This window comes from Oncorhynchus masou, chromosome 19 (assembly GCF_036934945.1).
Source record: "Oncorhynchus masou masou isolate Uvic2021 chromosome 19, UVic_Omas_1.1, whole genome shotgun sequence".
Taxonomy (NCBI): Eukaryota; Metazoa; Chordata; class Actinopteri; order Salmoniformes; family Salmonidae; genus Oncorhynchus; species Oncorhynchus masou.
In genome coordinates, this window is record NC_088230.1 from 5876975 (window position 1) to 5897470 (window position 20496).

Consider the following 20496-nt stretch of genomic DNA (forward strand, 5'->3'; position numbering starts at 1 on the left):
GGGGTATGTCTCTGTAAGCTTAGCACATCGAGTCACAGGGATTTTTGCCCATTCTTCAAGGCAAAACTGCTCCAGCTCCTTCAAGTTGGATGGGTACCGTTGGTGTACAGCAATCTGTAAGTCATACCACAGATTCTCAATTGGATTGACTAGGCCATTCAAAAGAAATGTAAATGTTTCCCCTTGAACCACTCAAATGTTGCTTTAGCAGTATGCTTAGGGTCATTGTCCTGCTGGAAGGTGAACCTCCGTCCCAGTGCAAATCTCTGGAAGACTGAAACAGGTTTCCCTCAAAAATGTCCCTGTATTTTGCGCCATCCATTATTGCTTCAATTTTGACCAGTTTCCCAGTCCCTGCTGGCTAAAAGCGTCCCCACAGCAAGATGTGGCCACCACTATTCTCGGGGTTATGAGAGGTTTTGGGTTTGCGCCATACATAGCGTTTTCCTTGATTTTCAAAAAGCTCAATTTTAGTCTCATCTGACATCACCTCTCATCTCATCAAAGTACCTTCTTCCATATGTTTGGGGAGTCTCCCACACGCCTTTTGGCAAACACCAAATGTGTTTGCTTATTTTTTTCAATAAGCAATTGCTTTTTTCTGGCCACTTTTCCTTAAAGCCCAGCTCTGTGGAGTCTACGGCTTAAAGTGGTCCTATGGACCGATCTCCAATCTCCGCTGTGGAGCTTTGCAGCTCCTTCAGGGCTCTTTTTTGCCTCTCTGATTAATGCCCTCCTTGCCTGGTCCGTGAGTTTTGGTGGACTACCCTCTCTTGGCAGGTTTGTTGTGGTGGCATTCCATTCCATGGCTTTCCATTTTTTAATAATGGATTTAATGATGTTCAAAGTTTCTGATATTTTTTTAGAACCCAACCCTGATCTGTACTTCTCCACAACTTAGTCCCTGACCTGTTTGGGGAGCTCCTTGTTCTTCATGGTGCCACTTGCGTTGTAGTGCCCCTTGCTTAGTGCTGTTGCAGACTCTGGGCCTTTCAGAACAGGTGTATATACAGTATGCATGCACCACTTTTCCGTTTGTTTAAAAAAACAAACATTTTAAACAAGTAATTTTTTCACTTCAGCAATTTGGAGTATTTTGTGTATGTCCATTACATGAAATCCAAATAACAAATCTATTTAAATGTTGTAATACAACAAAATAGGAAAAATGCAGAGGGGGATGAATACTTTTGCATGCCACTGTATGTTAGGCTTATGGCTCTAATATTTGTTTTATGCCAAATTACCTTTATTTCTCACCTTTGTTTCTCATGAGTGTTCATGTTGATCAATATTTTGTCTATGCTGGCCTATTGTAAAATGTCAAATGCCCAGTGGAGGCTCCTCAGAGGAGAAAGGGGAAGACCGTCCTCCTCAGTGAATTTCATAAAAATAAAACATTTAAAAAGTTATCCTTTTTAGATAAAACTATACTAAATATAATCATCTCACAAAATAATTGATTAAAACACACTCAACAGCATTCTGTAGAGTAGCAACATAGTCCACCAAAGGTTTTTGCGCCTGGTCACAGACCGCTGATGTGTTGTGCACTGAAGTCCACAAGCAAAGGGAAAAGGTGAGAGGAGGAGTGTGCATAGATACAAGATGGAATTATGCAAAATGATCATGCTGTTTGTATGTTTTTTGTTGTTTTTTTAATATCCAAAACATAAAATATACTTGCAGTGAAGCCGCTCAACAACTACATCACACCAGTCATCCAACAGACTCCCATTCAGAGCGACACACAGAAACATCCAGGGTCAATGACCTGCTCAAGTGCACATTGACAGATCTCCCACCAGGTCAAAAATCATGAACCTGAACCCTCCAAGATCCCCCCACAGTTCCCCAATAGCTGTCCCTCAACCATTCAAGATGCCCCCCCCCCAAAGAAAGAAAGAAAAAATACAATGAATTCCATTCCCCACTCCCAATAAACCCCCAATGCGCCAACAACTAAGAGAATGAACTAAAGAGAAAAAAAGAAAAAGACAGAAGAAAACAGCAAACAACAATGCAAAAAAGGACATCAAGGACAACTAAAATTATAACAGCAATGCCAACTGTATCTGTTTGTGTGCATGTCTGGCACTATTACATGTATGTGTGTGGTTTTGTATGCGTTTATTTTAATGATAGTGTGTGTGTATGCATGTGTACAAACACCTGCACGGCATCAGCCTCAGGCAAACCGTCATTAGCTGTAAAAACACTGCCCCTCAGTGTCATTCAAACACACTTTTTTATTATGTTTTATTTTATCTTTATTTTTTTATTTTTTATAATATGTTTTATTTTACAATAAAAAATCAAATAAAAAAGACAGAAATACTAACAGTGACATTCATTGTACTGTTGAATGGGATGGCCAATTTAGAGGACAAAAAAAACTTAACTCACACATACACAATTGTTAACATCCTGGTTCGCACAGCAACTCCACTCCCACTTGTCTCCAATTTCACATCCCAACCCTTAGCTTCCCTCAGCCCATCCTACCTGGCCCATGCCCACCCTCTTTGGATTTTTACACAACATATATCTTTCAACTATTCTGTGATGTTTAACGTACAATTTCAATCTATCTAATCGAAAAGAATCTACAGATTGCGAGTTGAAGATAAATACTTTTACTAAGAGTATTAGTATATTAGTAATTGACTGACCCGGTCTCTCCACATCTCCAGACAGTACTATGTCTAGGTAACATTTTAGATCAATGCTATGCATTTTCAGCCATTCCTGAACCTGAGACCAGAAACCGCTACCTGAGGGCAATACCAAAATAAATGGTCCCCTGATTCTGTATCCTTACAAAGAAATCTGCAGAGCTTCGATGATTTTATGCCCCAAATATTCAACATTTTGTTGTTGGCAAGAATTCTATATGATATCTTGCATCGTTTTCTGTAACAACTCCTACACCCGGTACCATGGAATCGGTACATCATGTGAGGATACAGAATCAAAATCTCTTCCCAACTATTTTGCAATCTGTATGGCACAGTTGTTAACATCCTGGTCCTCAAATGAAACTGGTATACTTTCCTATTTATGCTATTTTTGTTCCTCCACCAGTTCCAATCCTTTATATTGGGCAGACAGACCAGTTCCCTACCTCCTCCCTGCCACCTGCCTCCTCCATTTTTGGGGGTTATGCTGTAATCAATTGGTTGTGCTCTTGGATTGAGCAGACCTTCCAGTAAAATTCCGATAACTCCATGAAGGACATAACTCTACCATTCCAATTTGCAATATCATTTAAGAACAAAATACCCTTTTCAAACATCTTTCCCATGAATACAGGTGTTTTATCAACCAGCATATTTGAGTTCAGCCATAATATTTGTTCTATCTTTTCAGGTGGATGAAATTGAAATCGTAGCCAGCTCTGCAATGATTGTTTGAAAAAGAGAGAGACTTTGAAAAACATATCACTTTCAATTAATCGAAAATGAGACTTGGCCTTCTGCACAAAGGCCGTTGGTGGAAGAAGGTGAGGACCAAAGCGCAGCACATGTTCGTCATTTATTAAATAGAACTGACCACTGACTACACAGTAACAACGGAAACAGCTCAGTCAGGTACAAAACAGAAAGCAACTACCCACAAAACCCATGTGGGCAAGAGCTACCTAAGTATGGTTTTCAATCAGAGACAACGATAGACAGCTGTCCCATACAGAACCATACCCGGCCAAAAACAAAGAAATACAAAAACATAGAAAAAGGAACATAGAATGCACACCCTAGTCACACCCTGGCCGAACCAAAATAGAGCATAAAAGCCTCTCTATGGCCAGGGCGTGAAAGTATGAACTTTTCTTAGTAATCTACTTTAAAAACATTTAGGGTTCAAGTAAAACTTTTGAATAAGTGAAGCTTTTAGAGAGAGGTTTAGTGCTTTTATATTTAATCTCAACCCACCCAATTCATATTCATTATATAAATAGGTACGCTTTGTTTTGTCTGGTTTAGTATCCCAGATAAAGCAAAATATGTTTTGCTCAAATGATTTGAAAAACAGCACCATACATTAGTGAGTAAACTGAGATATCACTAAGGAGTTAATCAGGGCAGTTTTTCCATAAATAGGTAGGTATTTACCTCTCCATGGTTGCAGGATATTGTCTATTTTTACAAGTTTTCTATTGAAATTCATTGTAGAGAGCTTATTTATATATTTTGTGATATGAATACCATGTATGTCTACAGTACTTCCACATCAGCCCATTTTATAGGTAAACTGCAGGGTAATGTAGCCTTGGAAGCCTTGGATTTCTAATCCGCAAATGTTGTTATTGGATCTGATTTTAATAGTGAGCATTTCGATGGCCATAGATATGGTGACAGCGGACACCCTTGTTTAACTCCGCTTGACAATTCAAACCTCTCTGAGAAGTAGCCGTTATTTACTATTTTACACCTGGGGTTGCTATACATCATTTTACCCTTTTTATAAGAGAATCACCGAAATTGAAAAAATCTAGGTAAATATATATTTATATCATCTTACTTTATCAAATGCCTTTTCAAAATCCACGATAAATACCAGGCCTGGCTTCTTAAATGATTACACCCTATATCAGCTAGATGCAGGCAAGAGTGTGCAGGGCAGTATTGAATGTCACTATCTGTCACCCCAAATTTGTCTCGACCTTTGTGCACCTACGTTGTAAACTTTCATTCATAGGCTAGGTTGCAACCTCATGATGGGTATAGGGGACATTTTTGTGTCATGTATTAGCCTAAACCAATTGCTGCTACATTGAACTGGGTGAATGGAATATGAATGACAGTCATTCAATATGCTGTAATAGAAATCAGGCCATGCTCATGAAAAGAAAACCGCTCTCCCTCATCTTAAACGGCACTTACCGCCACTGGTGTTGCCAATATCACTGGAAAAAGCGCTTTCCTTAACCCATAACAGTCTAAGCCCTGTCTAAGCTTGTGTGTGTGTGTGGGGGGGGTGGTGTTTCTACTAAGCTATATGGAATTGTTTTAAGAAGGTCATACCAAGGATAATTTTGCTATTTGATATGGAATTAGATTTATAGATAGATTTATTTATTTGGCCTTACTTGTAACGACGTTCTTCGTTTGTCGCAAGAAAGTCGGACCGAAATACAGCGTGTTGGTTACTCATGTTTTTTAATGAAACAAATAACGATTACAAGAAAATACTGAGACAAATACAAAACAACAAAACGGAACGTGAAACCTAATTACAGCCTATCTGGTGAAACTACACAGAGACAGGAACAATCACCCACGAAATACAAAGTGAAACCCAGGCTACCTAAATACGGTTCCCAATCAGAGACAATGAGAATCACCTGACTCTGATTGAGAACCACCTCAGGCAGCCAAACCTATGCAACACCCCTACTCAGCCGCAATCCCAATAACTAAAAAACCCCACTACGGAATACAACAACATAAACCCATGTCACACCCTGGCCTGACCAACTAATTAACAAAAACACAAAATACTAAGACCAAGGCGTGACAGAACCCCCCCCCCCCTAAGGTGCGGACTCCCGGACGCACCTCAAAACCATAGGGAGGGTCCGGGTGGGCGTCTGTCCATGGTGGCGGTTCCGGCTCGGGACGTGGACCCCACTCCATAAATGTCATAGTTCCTCCCCTTCGCGTCCTGGGATGATCCAACCTCGCCGCCGACCATGGCCTAATAGTCCTCACCCAGAACCACACTGAACTGAGGAGCAGCTCGTGACTGAGGGACAGCTCGGGACTGAGGCAGCTCGGGACTGAGGGGAAGCTCGAGACTGAGGGGCAGCTCGGGACTGAGGGGCAGCTCGGGACTGAGGGGCAGCTCGGGACTGAGGGGCAGCTCAGTACTGAGGGGCAGCTCGGGACTGAGGGGCAGCTCAGTACTGAGAGGAAGCCCAGCCAGGCAGTTGAATCCGGCAGACCCTGGCTGACTGGCAGATCTGGAAGAGTCTGGCTGACTGGCAGATCTGGAAGAGTCTGGCTGACTGGCGGCTCTGGCTGCTTCATGCTGACTGACAGCTCTGGCTGCTCCATGCTGACTGGCGGCTCTGGTTGCTCTATGCAGATTGACAGCTCTGGCGGCTTCTTGCAGACTGACAGCTCTGACTGTTCCATGCAGACTAACAGCTTTGGCAGCTCCTTGCCGACTGGCAGCTCCTTGCAGACTGCCAGTTCCATGCAGTCTGGCAACTCCATGCAGACTGGCAGCTCCATGCAGACTAGCAGCTCCATGCAGACTGGCAGCTCCATGCAGACTGGCAGCTCTAGCTGCTCCATGCAGACTGGCAGCTCTGGCTGCTCCATGCAGACTGGCAGCTCCTTGCAGACTGGCAGCTCCTTGCAGACTGGCAGCTCCTTGCAGACTGGCAGCTCCATGCAGACTGGCAGCTCCATGCAGACTGGCAGCTCATTGCAGACTGGCAGCTCCATGCAGACTGGCAGCTCCATGCAGACTGGCAGCTCCTTGCAGACTGGCAGCTCCATGCAGACTGGCAGCTCCATGCAGACTGGCAGCTCTGGCTGCTCCATGCAGACTGACAGCTCTGGCTGCTCCATGCAGACTGGCAGCTCTGGCTGCTCCATGCAGACTGGCAGCTCTAGCTGCTCCATGCAGACTGGCAGCTCTGGCTGCTCCATGCAGACTGGCAGCTCTGGCTGCTCCATGCAGACTGGCAGCTCTGGCTGCTCCATGCAGACTGGCAGCTCTGGCTGCTCCATGCAGACTGGCAGCTCTGGCTGCTCCGAACAGGCAGGAGGCTCCGGCAGCGCTGGAGAGGAGAGAGGCTCCGACAGCGAAGGAGAGAAGAAAGGCTCCGACAGCGCTGAATAGGCGGGAGACTCCGACAGCGCAGGAGAGGGAGAAAGCGCTGGCTGCGCTGAACAGGCGAGGCGCACTGAAGGCCTGGTGCGTGGTACTGGAACTGGTGGTACTGGATCGAGGACACGCACAGGAAGCCTGGTGCGGGGAGCTGCCATCGGAGGACTGGTGTGTGAAGGTGGCACAGGATGGACTGGACCGTGAAGGTGTACTGGAGAGCCTGAGGGCAGGACTGGCACAGGACGTGCAAGGCTAGGTAGGTACACAGGAGGTCTAGTGCGTGAGGCTGGCACATTTTTCACCAGCCGACTAACACGCACCTCAGGACTAGTATGGAGCGCTGACCCAGGTGCCATTAAATCCCCGACACGCTCCGTCGGACGAATCTTGTACCTAAAGCACCAAACTAGCAACTCCCTCATTACTCTCTCCTCCAATTTCCCCATTAACTCCTTCACAGTCTCTGTTTCGCTCACCTCCAACACCGGTTCTGGTCTCCTCCTTGGCTCCTCACGATAAACAGGGAGAGTTGGCTCAGGTCTGTCTCCTGACTCAGCCACTCTCCCTCTGAGTCCCCCCCCAAGAAATATTTGGGGCTGATTGTCGGGTTTCGCTCTGCGCCGCCGTGTCTTTCTTTTCGACTCCATTCTCCTATAGCCCTCTTTGCACTGCTCCAGCGAATCCCAGGCGGGCTCCGGCACTCTCTCTGGGTCGGCCTCCCACCTGTCTATTTCTTCCCACGTCGTATACTCCAAGCCTCTGCTGTCCATAACGTCCTCCCTTCGCTGCTCCAGTTGCCTGTTAACACGCTGCTCGGTCTGTGTGTGGTGGGTGATTCTGTAACGACGTTCTTCGTTTGTCGCAAGAAAGTCGGACCGAAATGCAGCGTGTTGGTTACTCATGTTTTTTAATGAAACAAATAACGATTACAAGAAAATACTGAGACAAATACAAAACAACAAAACGGAACGTGAAACCTAATTACAGCCTATCTGGTGAAACTACACAGAGACAGGAACAATCACCCACGAAATACAAAGTGAAACCCAGGCTACCTAAATACGGTTCCCAATCAGAGACAATGAGAATCACCTGACTCTGATTGAGAACCGCCTCAGGCAGCCAAACCTATGCAACACCCCTACTCAGCCGCAATCCCAATAACTAAAAAACCTCACTACGAAATACAACAACATTCAATACAATAAAAATACAATAACAGATTCACTACATGTAACAACAGATCGTAATCCCCAAAAAATCTAAAGGAAGTTTGTTCTGAACTGTCTGTCCTATATCTGAGAGATAAAAGAAAGATCAGGAAACACTTGTTAATTGATATGTATTTAATCCCTTATTTTTGGCACTAAGCAGTCAACGTACACTGTATACTGTGCTTTCATGCATTTTTTTCAACTGGTACCAGGGAACCTTCAGATGAGTATTGTGAGGCCTGTGGGCGTTCTAGAGTAACATGTATGTGTTCTAAGAGAGTCTCACCATTTCACATCGGGGTCATATTAGTGTGTAGGCCAAACTGTTTGGACGCTACAGGAAAAAGTTGGCAGATCAGCTGTCCCGACTTCAGACGAGTTCGAAGACGCTTGAGAAGGTCGAAGAGTAAAATGGAGAACACCATTGTATTCATAAGAATCTTGTCTTTACATGCAGATGATTTTGTGAGAAGACTGATTTTCGGGATGTCTCATGGTCTGACAAACATCACTCTAGCTGTCACGCCTTGGTCTTAGTATTTTGTGTTTTAGTTAATTAGTTGGTCAGGCCAGGGTGTGACATGGGTTTATTGTTTGTTGAATTTCTTAGTGGGGTTTTTTAGTTATTGGGATTGTGGCTGATTAGGGGTGTGTGTTGCATAGGTTTGGCTGCCTGAGGCGGTTCTCAATCAGAGTCAGGTGATTCTCGTTGTCTCTGATTGGGAACCGTATTTAGGTAGCCTGGGTTTCACTTTGTATTTCGTGGGTGATTGTTCCTGTCTCTGTGTTAGTGTTCACCAGACAGGCTGTATAGGTTTTTCACATTCCGTTTGTTGTTTTTTTGTATTTATAAGTTATTTTGTGTATCGTCATTTGTTCCATTAAAGAACATGAGTAACCAACACGCTGCATTTCGGTCCGACTCTCTTTCGACAAACGAAGAACGTCGTTACACTAGCTCTGTCACCTTTCACCGGTTGTGGTGGATTGAGACTCACCCATTGCAGATATTTCTAGTTTAAACGGACAGATTTTTACAGGGATATTTCTTTTAATGCTAATTGGATTTCTTTAGATCATGTCAAATTAATTATCCATCGTAATGAAGCTCCAGTGTTTTCCCTGTCTCTCCTCTCTTACATTCCTTTTCCGATCTTGAATCCTTCCCTATCTTCTTCCATCCTTCCCGATTCCTCCCTCTCTCCACTCCACACGAGAGGATTTGGGGTTTTTTTTGCTGGTGGGTAGGCCTCCATGGGCTAGAGAAAGAACTGGTGGCTTAGCTCTACATGCTTCTGGGTCAGAGAGAGAGAGAGTGAGAGGACAGTGAAAGAGGGAGATGAAGTAAGACTGACGGAGAAACGTTCTGGGCCAACACACATATGTGCGTGAGTGTGTGTGTGTCTAAAGCTTGGCTACAGTGTCATGGTTACAAAGGCTTGGAGGTTGGCTGACAGATATTAGCTGATCAAAACACAGCCTGCTATTCCATGCTAATTTGTGTCGTTGCTTGCCAGTCGAGTGAGACGCTGTTGATGTGTATGTGAGAAAGAAAGACTGAGAGGGAGAGAGGAAGAGAGATGGCTAGAAATGGTATTAGACCTTAGGGTTGAGGGAGTGTGAAAGACGGGCAAAGACACAGAGAGAGAAAGAGAGGGAACAAGGTTAGGCTCCTAGTTGAAATAGGGAGCAAGATAGAGCTAGAGTGACTTGACTGAGATGTAGAGAGATGGAGACGTGAAGGGAGGGATTATGAGGAATGGAGAGAGAGGATTTCTACCTATGACAGACAAAAATGCATAAAATCTAACAGTGAGAGAGAGTGAGAGAGAAACGGACTGAGAGAACGAAAGAGAATCAGACACACAGATACAGACAGACAGATGGGCAGGTTTAGAGTCTGAGAGCTCTTGTTTTAGAGCTCTGCTGTTGAACACTCGCCTGCTCTTCAGAGGAGGGCCAGGTGCACTCTCATACGGGAATACTTTATTCCTGCAGCCCCAGGCCTGCTTTAACACCCTACAGTACTTACACCACTCACTCTCCTCTTGTGTTATATTCTATTCTCGGTCAGATGGCTTGTCTTTTGTCTCCATCTCCCAGTGAAGTTGCTGAGGGTAACTAGCGGGGGAAGGAATCAGACAGTTGCAGATTGATCATCTCCATGGTTTCGCTACATCTGTTGCTCTTACCATTGTGTCAATCTTTGGGTCCTGTCACAATCTGTGAATGACAATCAGGTCCATTTGTAGAGATCTTCAGGGACTCTTAGTGCCTTGGTCTGTAGTTTGAATCAAGATATTTTTCATGACTTCAGTCATTGTTTCATATCACAATACAATAGATATATGTGTTCAGAAAGAGAATGTAATTCATAAGGAATTTCATCATGCATCAAGGCACAGCTAAGCAACAGTGGAATGTACTGTAGTTAGTTGAATGTGGTTAGGTTGCATCATTGTGTCTGAGAGCATTTTGCTATATGTTTAATATCTCTGACTCTCGTTTGACTATGATAAAACGATGCAGCACTAGATCATAATGAAACAGACATTTTTCGTTGATGATATCCAGCAGCCCAGAAAAGTATTCTTTCCCCTTTCTTTTTGAATTAACATTAAAACATTACTCAGGATCATTTTAGGTAACTCAAATATTAAACAAAGTTTAATGGACCTTCGTTCACATGGAGCACTTTTTATAAAAATGTTTCACCCATGGATTTGCCTTTCGATGTGAATCATCCAAGTAGGTATTTGAATGTCTGGTTCCCTACCTTAGATTGTCTGGGTTGGCATGTGCCTAGCAATGGCATGAAAAGTAGGTTCCTTCAAATGAAAGACACCAAAACAACTCTCCATCTCTAGCTTGCAAAACACAAACCTCAGAAACAATGTTTAAGGTTAAATTTAAGCATTAACTCTGAATTTTTGGTGTTGGTGGCAGGGAAGTCAGGCGCAGGAGAACGAACTTGGTCTAAATGGAGTCGTTTAATAAGTGCTCAGAAAAACCAAAATATACAAAATAATCAAAGTGGGTACAAAACCTGTCGCACACCAACTACACAACTTGCACGTAACATACAATCCAACAATCTCCGACAAAGACATGAGGGAAAACAGAGGGTTAAATACACAACATGTAATTGATGGGATTGGAACCAGGTGTGAAGGAAGACAAGACAAAACCAATGGAAAATGAAAAATGGATCAGCGATGGCTAGAAGGTCGGTGACGTCGACCAGCGAACACCGCCCGAACAAGGAGAGGGACCGGCTTCGGCGGAAGTCGTGACATTAACTCAGAAATCTTAAGGTTAGGCATTAACCCAGAAAGGTTAAGGTCAGGCTTACGATTTGGGATAGGCTTAAAACAAAAATCTAAAAAATAACTTTCTATCGCTGGATTCGAATTTTCAAACTTTGGAATCCGCCATCCCCGTCCACAACGCCTTCCAGCAAAACCGAAACCTACTTGAAGGTAACAGTTCTCACTGTTGGCCCTAGTGGCCAGTTGCCACATCATCTCCCGATGTCCTCAAACACTTGATTGATGTGAAATACTGACTTGTATCACGAGTGACCTGGCTGGATTTGGCATTAGATTTAATGTATGTGATGTGATGTCTTGGTGATGTGAATCCACTTCAATCAGTATAGATGCAGGGAAGGAGACAGGTTAAAGAATGATTTTTAAGTCATGAGAAAATTGAGACATTGATTGTGTATGTATGCCATTTAGAGGGTGAATGGGCAAGACAAAATATTTTAGTGCCGTTGAACGGGGTATGGTAGGTAGTAGGTGCCAGGCGCACCGGTTTGAGTGTTTCAAGAACTGCAACACTGCTGGGTTTTTCACTCTCAACAGTTTCTCGTGTGTATCAAAAAGAACGGAGGACCAAGGCACTCTTCATAAAATTAATTAAAATGCCTTTATTTGTATGGCATGTTCAATGGACAACTCCAATGCATTTCGGCTGGATGGCCTTCATTAGGGAGTACAAAGATGCGCTAATACAATGTTCTCTTTTGAACAGCGTTTTCCAATCAACCCTGATTTGAAGTGGTTACAGAATTCATTGGACAACACCAAGTAAACAATACTATATATTAGATATGTAATCAAAATGCAAATCAAGGCTAGAAGCATTAGAACCATTAGAAAAGACAAAGTAGTTCTAGTCTTGAATAGGACTGGGCAAAGTGGTGAGAGTAGGGGAGCCATACATACTAAAGGTCCACCATCTAAAGGACATCCAGCCTACTCGACACAACTGGACACAATTCGAGTCAACATTGGCCAGCATCCGTGTGGAATGCTTTCGACACCCTGTAGAGTCCATGCCCTGACAAATTGAGGCTGTTCTGAGGGCAAAAGGGAGTGTGTTTTGTACACTCAATGTATATTCTCCCTCAGGATGTGGTTGGAGGTAACACTGAACAGATGTTCCATCACAAGGGGGCACTAACACCTCATGTCAGGACGGGACGTCCCGTAGAGGGAACCATAGATTTAGGGAGAAGGTTTGAAGGGAGCAGTATCACACCGTGTGATGAGCTCTGAGCCCCGGCGTGAGCTACACACACTAGTCTACTCTACACAGCTTCCCAGCATAGTGGACTGAGCTGTGTAGAGAAGCACATCTGTGGCTCTAGGACCCTTGACAGCTGTCTCCTCTCACTCAAGTATAACTACCTTGTATGGAATTATGTGCCTGACCTGCTTACTGATTTTACTTCATTACCCAGGGGAAATTGCATTTGATGCATTAAAAGCAACAGGCACAGAATGTGTCAACAACATGTTGTTACAGCAATCACTGAAATGCAATAGGCTACAGTTCTGTTAACTCAACGGTGAATCACTCTTTTGATCAGGATTGACACAAAAAACTGCTAACAGATTACTTTCCCCAACAGCGTTGGCTGGTAGTTGCAACATATCTAGCTTTAGTCACCACCACCAGTGCCTTTTCCATCCAATACCCAACCTCCCCCATTATAAAGACTGTGTGTGGGGAGCATAGTCAGTCACATACACGCAATTAGCACCATTCCTTTAGCTCCCCATCTAATGCTGCCTGCCTCAATGCTGTTATTACTACTGCATTTGAATAAGCTGCTTTTCCATTCATATTCTCTCGGAACACATGCGAATACTGTATAGTACAGTGTTTACACTGTAATTTGCCTCGCCTCTGTAATCACTGATGATAGTTAGGATTGAAAAAGGACCAAGATTGTTATACGGCTACATAAGGAATATGTGATCGGGAGACGGATTTTCTTCTGTTATTTTTACTCCTGTCCTTGCATCTATTTTCACCAGTGTTGCTTAGGTAGGCCTGGGACAGACGAGGACAGCCTTGGCTACCAGCATGGGGTGCATTATAGTGAAGTAGGTCAGTATAGTGGGACAGAGGGAGCCTGCCTGCCAGTGATTCCTGCCTTACAGATTATATTTCAACCATTTCCTCAGAAAAGGCTGTGAAGTGAAGGGTGCTGTTCTTTATAGGCGGCCCCCGTTTCAGCATTATAGAGATGATCTCTAAGTCTCTATTTCTCCACTTAGGATTATCCCACGGTGTGTGTGGCATGATCTCTGCGCCTGACAGGACACACACCAGTGTGTGTATGTGTATGATTTGAGAGGCCCAGCTCTACTCCTCTTCTCCCTCTGCCATGATGCTACCCTTTTAACCCATTATACAAATCTAGGTTTAGATTAAGTTTATTGGGGCATGTTGTGGGGGTGTTGGCTAGTCAAGGGATGTCCCTTTCAGGTTATAGCTGTGATTCGTGTTTTGATGGAGAAAGTACATTTTGCTCCCTGAGGTTAGCGTGTTGCTAACGTTACAATCCCCATGGAGATTTGGTTTTGTTTGATGAGAGGCTCGGAGACTTGGGTGAATGGCTCTGAGTCTAGGCTTGTCCGTCAAACAATAGCCTCTCAGGAACATATCTCAACACAGAAAGTCCACAGTTTTAAGATAATAGCACAATTCTAGCACATATCGCATACTGTAGAATGCCACAGAGGAGGCAAAGATATGTCTACAGCTTAGTGTGTGATTACACACAATAGTAGTTTCACAGTCTTTCACAGTTGACTTATGAGTCTAAATTGCATCTCTTTTTGTTCCACTGAACAGTAGGCTTTACACATAGAATTTGAATATTTATAATGTGCCACAGACTTGAATTGATAAACAGAAAACATTGTCAAGGACATCTCTCTCCAATTGATGCATTCGTTTTCTTTCTAGTATGAAGGACTAGTGAATGACATTGAAATTATCAGAAAGGGCATGCTGGGTTGGCATCTGGATGTCATTGTGAGATCAGAACACGCTGAGGCTGAAACAATTTCCTTGATGGCCCCCTAGCACACTTTTCCCTTGTTATAGTTCGCACACATGCAGTACGCATGAAAATGCATGCATACATGTGCATGCACACATACACAATTGAACAATTGCACACACACGCACACGCACACACACACACCTCAACTCGAGGCAGGAAAACATGAAAACATTCACTATGGTTTGGGAAAACACATTTCCTATGTAATACTTAAATATGGAGAATTGCCGGCTGGTAGCCAGCTAGCAGTAAATCTGTCTCTCCAAACACAGTACGCTATCGGTCCAAGGCAAACGGATCTGGGAGATTAATCTCTAAACTGGGGCGTGATGAATAAGTAAAGGCTGCTTGATCTGGATAGTGTTTTAATGGATCCCAGCTCGGCCAGGGTCGTTGAGCTGCCTCGGGAGAGGCCTGGCCTGCCTACCGTCATCTAGCTAACAAACTGCCACTTCTCTCATGCAAAATGAACTGGATCAGGAAGGAAGAGAAGGGGAAGAGGGAAGAGAGAATGATGAACAAGGGAAGATGGGGGAGGTTGGGCAAAATAGAAAAACAGGGAAAAAGAAGATGAGGAGAAAGAGAGAAGAGGGAGCGAAGGAAAGCGGGGGTAAGTTAAGATTGAGAGAAAGAAAGGAGAGAGAGTGGGAACTGCGGGGTGAGGAGAGAAGATAGGGTAGATGTATGGCTTGGTTCTATACATTTCAAACGTTATGGTGGTTTGAATATAATCGGGTCATTTGGCATTCTACTGGTCTTTAGACACCTACGTTTGTTTGGGTATTCTTATTAAGTGTCTGCTTGTGTCAAATGAGCCAGAACAAGGGAACGCATAATGAATCTCTTTCTTTTCTACTTTTTAAGAAACTATTTTACAATCCATTCTCTCTCTCAGGAGAGAGTGCATGTGATTAATGCTCTTCCCTGCCAATTAATTCATGGCTTCATAAAAATACAAATGCGTTAGCTATCAGACTGGAACTAGATCATCTGAAATAGTCTGGGGGATTTGTTTGTTTGTTCTCTCTCCTGGCACTCAGACCACTCAACTGAAAGATCTGCTGTGTTTTAGCTATTAATTATCTAACTGTTGGCTCGGAAGCTCTTCCACAACGTTGTCTCACAACACTAAGCATCCGTCAATCATCTGGCCAATGTTCTCTCACACACACACACAGAGATATCTCTAATTGACCACTTGATGCATGTGGTAATTTGGCCTTAAGTATATTTCTCTAGGAAAACAGTTGAATTTCATAGCAATTTACTGGAATAACAGGGAAGGAATATGTTAGAAATGATGCTGCCTCCAGTAATTAAACTAGCCTAGCTGTGGTGTGGTGGGAGTAATATTAATCCCATCGGAAACGATATAGAAGAAACAAACAATATTCTTATGTGTTCTACCTGGAACTTCTAAGTAATACATATGGCAGCAAATACACATAACAGATTAATACAAAAATAATTATGAAAATATAATTACAATATTGTATGGCAGAGGAAGATCATTTTTTACAAGGTAATAAGTAATCGAATATCTGATAAGAACATTTATGTTTTTCTGTATGTTGGTGGTGTATTTGTGTGTGTTTTTACAGCGACCTTTACAGAGAACATACACTTTTATTATAATTTTAATTGATGACTGTTACGGTTTTCTTTAGGCGAAGGAGAGTCGGAACAAAATGCGGCGTGTAGATTACGATCCATGTTTAATAAACAAAAAGTAAACACGAATCAATTACAAAAACAACAAACGTAACGAAAACCGAAACAGCCTATTCTGGTGTAAATTAACACAGAACAAGGACAAAAGGACATAAGGACAATCACCCACAAAACACTCAAAGAATATGGCTGCCTAAATATGGTTCCCAATCAGAGACAACGATAAACACCTGCCTCTGATTGAGAACCACTTCAGACAGCCATAGATATACCTAGAACATCCCACTAAGCTACCATCCCAATACATGTGAAAAAAAACAAGACAAAACACACCACATACAAAAACCCATGCCACACCCTGGCCTGACCAAATAAATGAAGAAAACATAAACTACTAAGACCAGGGCGTGACAATGACTCATATAAAGTAATATATGTTGTCTCAAATATGTCACACCATATCTAAACTCAGCAAAAAAATAAACGTCCCTTTTTCAGGACCCTGTCTTTCAAAGATAATTCGTAAAAATCCAAATAACTTCACATATCTTCATTGGAAAGGATTTAAGCACTGTTTCCCATGCTTTTGCAATGACCCATAAACAATTAATGAATATACACCTGTGGAATGGTTGTTAAGACACTAACAGCTTACAGACGGTAGGCAATTAAGGTCACAGTTATGAAAACTTAGGCCACTAAAGAGGCTTTTCTACTGACTCTGAAAAACACCAAAAGAAAGATGCCCAGGGTCCCTGCTCATCTGCGTGAATGTCCCTTAGGCATGCTGCAAGGAGGCATGAGGACTGCAGATGTGGCCAGGGCAATAAATTGCAACGTCCGTACTGTGAGACGCCTAAGACAGCGCTACAGGGACGACGAACAGCTGATCATCCTCGCAGTGACAGACCACGTGTAACACCTGCACAGGATCGGTACATCCAAACATCACACCTGCGGGACAGATACAGGATGGCAACAACAACTACCCGAGTTACACCAGGAATGCACAATCCCTCCATCAGTGCTCAGACTGTCCGCAATAGGCTGAGAGAGGCTGGACTTAGGGCGTGTAAGCCTGTTGTAAGGCAGGTCTTCACCAGACATCACCGGCAACAACATCGCCTATGGGCACAAACCCACCGTCGCTGGACCAGACAGGACTGGAAAAAAGTGGAGGGTCCGTCATGGTCTGGGGCGGTGTGTCACAGCATCATCAAACTGAGCTTGTTGTCATTGCAGGCAATCTCAGCGCCGTGCGTTACAGGGAAGACATCCTCCTCCCTCCTCCCCCTTCCTGCAGGCTCATCCTGACATGACCCTCCAGCATGATAATGCCACCAGTCATACTGCTCGTTCTGTGCGGGATTTCCTGTCAGTGTTCTGTCATGGCCAGCAAAGAGCCCGGATCTCAATCCCATTGAGCACGTCTGGGACCTGTTGGATTGGAAGGTTAGGGCTAGGGCCATTCCCCCCAGAAATGTCCGGGAACTTGCAGGTGCCTTGGTGGAAGAGTGGGGTAACATGTGGCGTGGCAGGTAGCCTAGTAGTTAGAGCGTTGGACTAGTTACCGCAAGGTTGCAAGATCAAATCCCCGAGCTGACAAGATAAAAATCTGTCATTCTGCCCATGAACAAGGCAGATAACCCACTGTTCCTAGGCTGTTATTGAAAATAATAATTTGTTCTCAACTGACTTGCCTCGTGAAAAAAACCCATCTCACAGCAAGAACTGACAAATCTGGTGCTGTCCATGAGGAGATGCACTGCAGTACTTAATGCAGCTATATGGACACACCATATATTGACTTTTTTACTTTTGACCCCACATTATTCCATTTCTGTTAGTCACATGTCTGTCCAAATGTCTGTGGAACTTGTTCAATTTCTCAGTTGTTGAATCTTGTTTTGTTCATACAAATATTTACACATGTTAAGTTTGCTGAAAATAAACGCAGTTGACAGTGAGAGGAAGTTTACTTTTTTGCTGAGTTCATGTAGGAAAATTACCACAAACATGAATTTGATTGAAGTTACCACAAATACCTCACTAACATATAAAGCAAAATCTTACCAGATACTTATTTGATTTTTGTACAAATCATCTTCTCCTGCCATACAAGATTCTTATGAAATGTTCATCATTCTTTTCCATATAAGATAGCAGTGGTATGTGTTTGATAGTATTAGTATAGCTGTGGTGGGTCTGTGTTTTCATGAATATTGGATAAAAATACCATTAACAGTATTCATGATACATGAACTCATGAAACTTAGCTAGGTATGAATTCAATCAAATTTGGCCTCCCGTGGTTTGACTGTTTTGATGAGATATTTAAACTAAGTAGATATAGCACAGCAGGATCCAGCGACGGCATGAAGAGAGAGGGAGAGAGTGTCATTTTTTCTGTATCGCAAACTCCGATGTGAAAGCAGCGATGCATGTCTACCTTGGCAACAACTCATAAATTATTCATTGAGATGTTAAATAAATGCTCCACACACACACACACCAAACCCAATCTCTCTCTCTCTCTCTCTGCCATAGCCTGCTGTTGCAGTTCTCCACGTCTGTGGGGACAAATATTGGAGGTCCGTATATAACACTGTATCAAATTTAGAACATCAAATGCAGTCAGCTACCTTGGGTCAGGGAATGGACTAGACTAGTGATAGGGAGGGAGGGGGAGGGTGGGCACAGGGAACAATAATTATGTTGTTGTTGTTGTGATTGTGAATATTTGATGGGTGGAAGAGTGACAGTGGTTTGGGATTTGAGCATAAATGCACATCGAGTGCACACACCCACACAGCATCAGAGGCAAATGTGACTGTGACAAATCAGATGCATGTCTCTGGCCTAAACTCAATTAAGACAGAGGAAGTTAAGATTCTGTTTGGCTAACCTTTCTAAAAAAAAAAAAAGAAAAAAATTTAAAAATTAAAAATAAAAAAACACCCAGAATTCAGAGGTGTGTCAGTGGAGGATTATTTAGTGGCATCACCTTAACTGCGCTCGAGAAAGCAGGGAAACATTTTCCTGTGTCTTTGATAAGTGCTAAATAAAAACACTTAGAAATGTTTAAGCAGTCCACTACATCACTCTTTATATGCTTCATATCCCTTGGATTTCACAGTTTATCTCAGACCTCTTTTAAAATGGCAGAACATAACACACACCAACCTGGTCTCAGAGCATTTTGTATTATTCTGTGCGTATACCCGAAGGCTCCATTTAGTATGATATGTTTCGTTTGGTATGGGTACATAAGACAGATTGTTACTTCAGGCAAACATCTACACTCTAAAAATGAGGAGTTCAACAACGTTTTTTCCAAGATCCTCAAAGTTCTTTCACTGAAAATTGCCCCCTAAAGGTACTTCCAAGAACCCCGTAGGAGGTGGGGTTCATCGAGGAACCTCCTTAGTTGGTGGGGGTTCTTGCAGGAACCTAACTGCTCAACTAAAACTAAAACGTAATTGAAAAAAATAAATAATAATAATAATAATTAATTTGACCTTTTATTTAACTAGGCAAGTCAGTTAAGAACAAATTCTTATTTTCAATGATGGCCTAGGAACAGTGGGTTAACTGCCTGTTCATGGGCAGAACGACAGATTTGTACCTTGTCAGCTGGGGATTTGAACCTGCAACCTTTGGTTACTAGTCCAACGCTCTAACCACTGACTTGCCTAGTTAAATAAAGGTTAAAAAAATATATAAAAAATATAAATATAAAAAAATATTATTAATAATAATAATAATAATAGGGGAGGGGGGGTAGTTAAAAAATTAACCCCAAAATAACTTAATGTGAAGTTTCAATGTGAAGGACCACTAAAAGATACTCCAGGAACCTTTTCTTTTTAGAGTGTAGCAAGTTTTAGAGTGTAGCAAGTTTGCAAGTTTGAATCTCATCAACTTTAGAATTTAAACAACTTACTACTTTTTTTGCTACTTTGCAACTACTTCGCATGTTAACTAACCCTTCCCCTAACCCTTTAACCTAACTCCTAAACTTAACACTAACCTTAACCCTGACCTGGCTAACGTTAGCCAGTTATCTAACGTTAGCCACCTAGCTAGAATTTGTAACATATCATACGTTTTGCAAGTTCGTAACATATTGTACATCTACAAAATCATAACATATTGTACGTTTTGCAATTTTCGAACATATTTTACATTTGCTAATTCCTAACATATAATGCGAATTGGAATTTGTAGCATATCATACAAATTGTAATTTGTAACATATAATACGAATTGTAATTTGTAACATATCATACGAATTGTAATTTGTAACATATCATACGAATTGTAGTTTGTAGCATATCATACGAATTGTAATTTGTAACATATCATACGAATTGTAATTTGTAGCATATCATACGAATTCTCATTTGT

General features: G+C 42.6%; 1 protein-coding gene across 1 annotated transcript in view; it reads left to right on the forward strand.

Moving 5' to 3' along the window:
• The window catches only part of LOC135505739 (metabotropic glutamate receptor 1-like), a 52900-nt gene that overhangs the window by 13046 nt on the left and 19358 nt on the right, over positions 1 to 20496 (forward strand). The window lies entirely within an intron of this gene.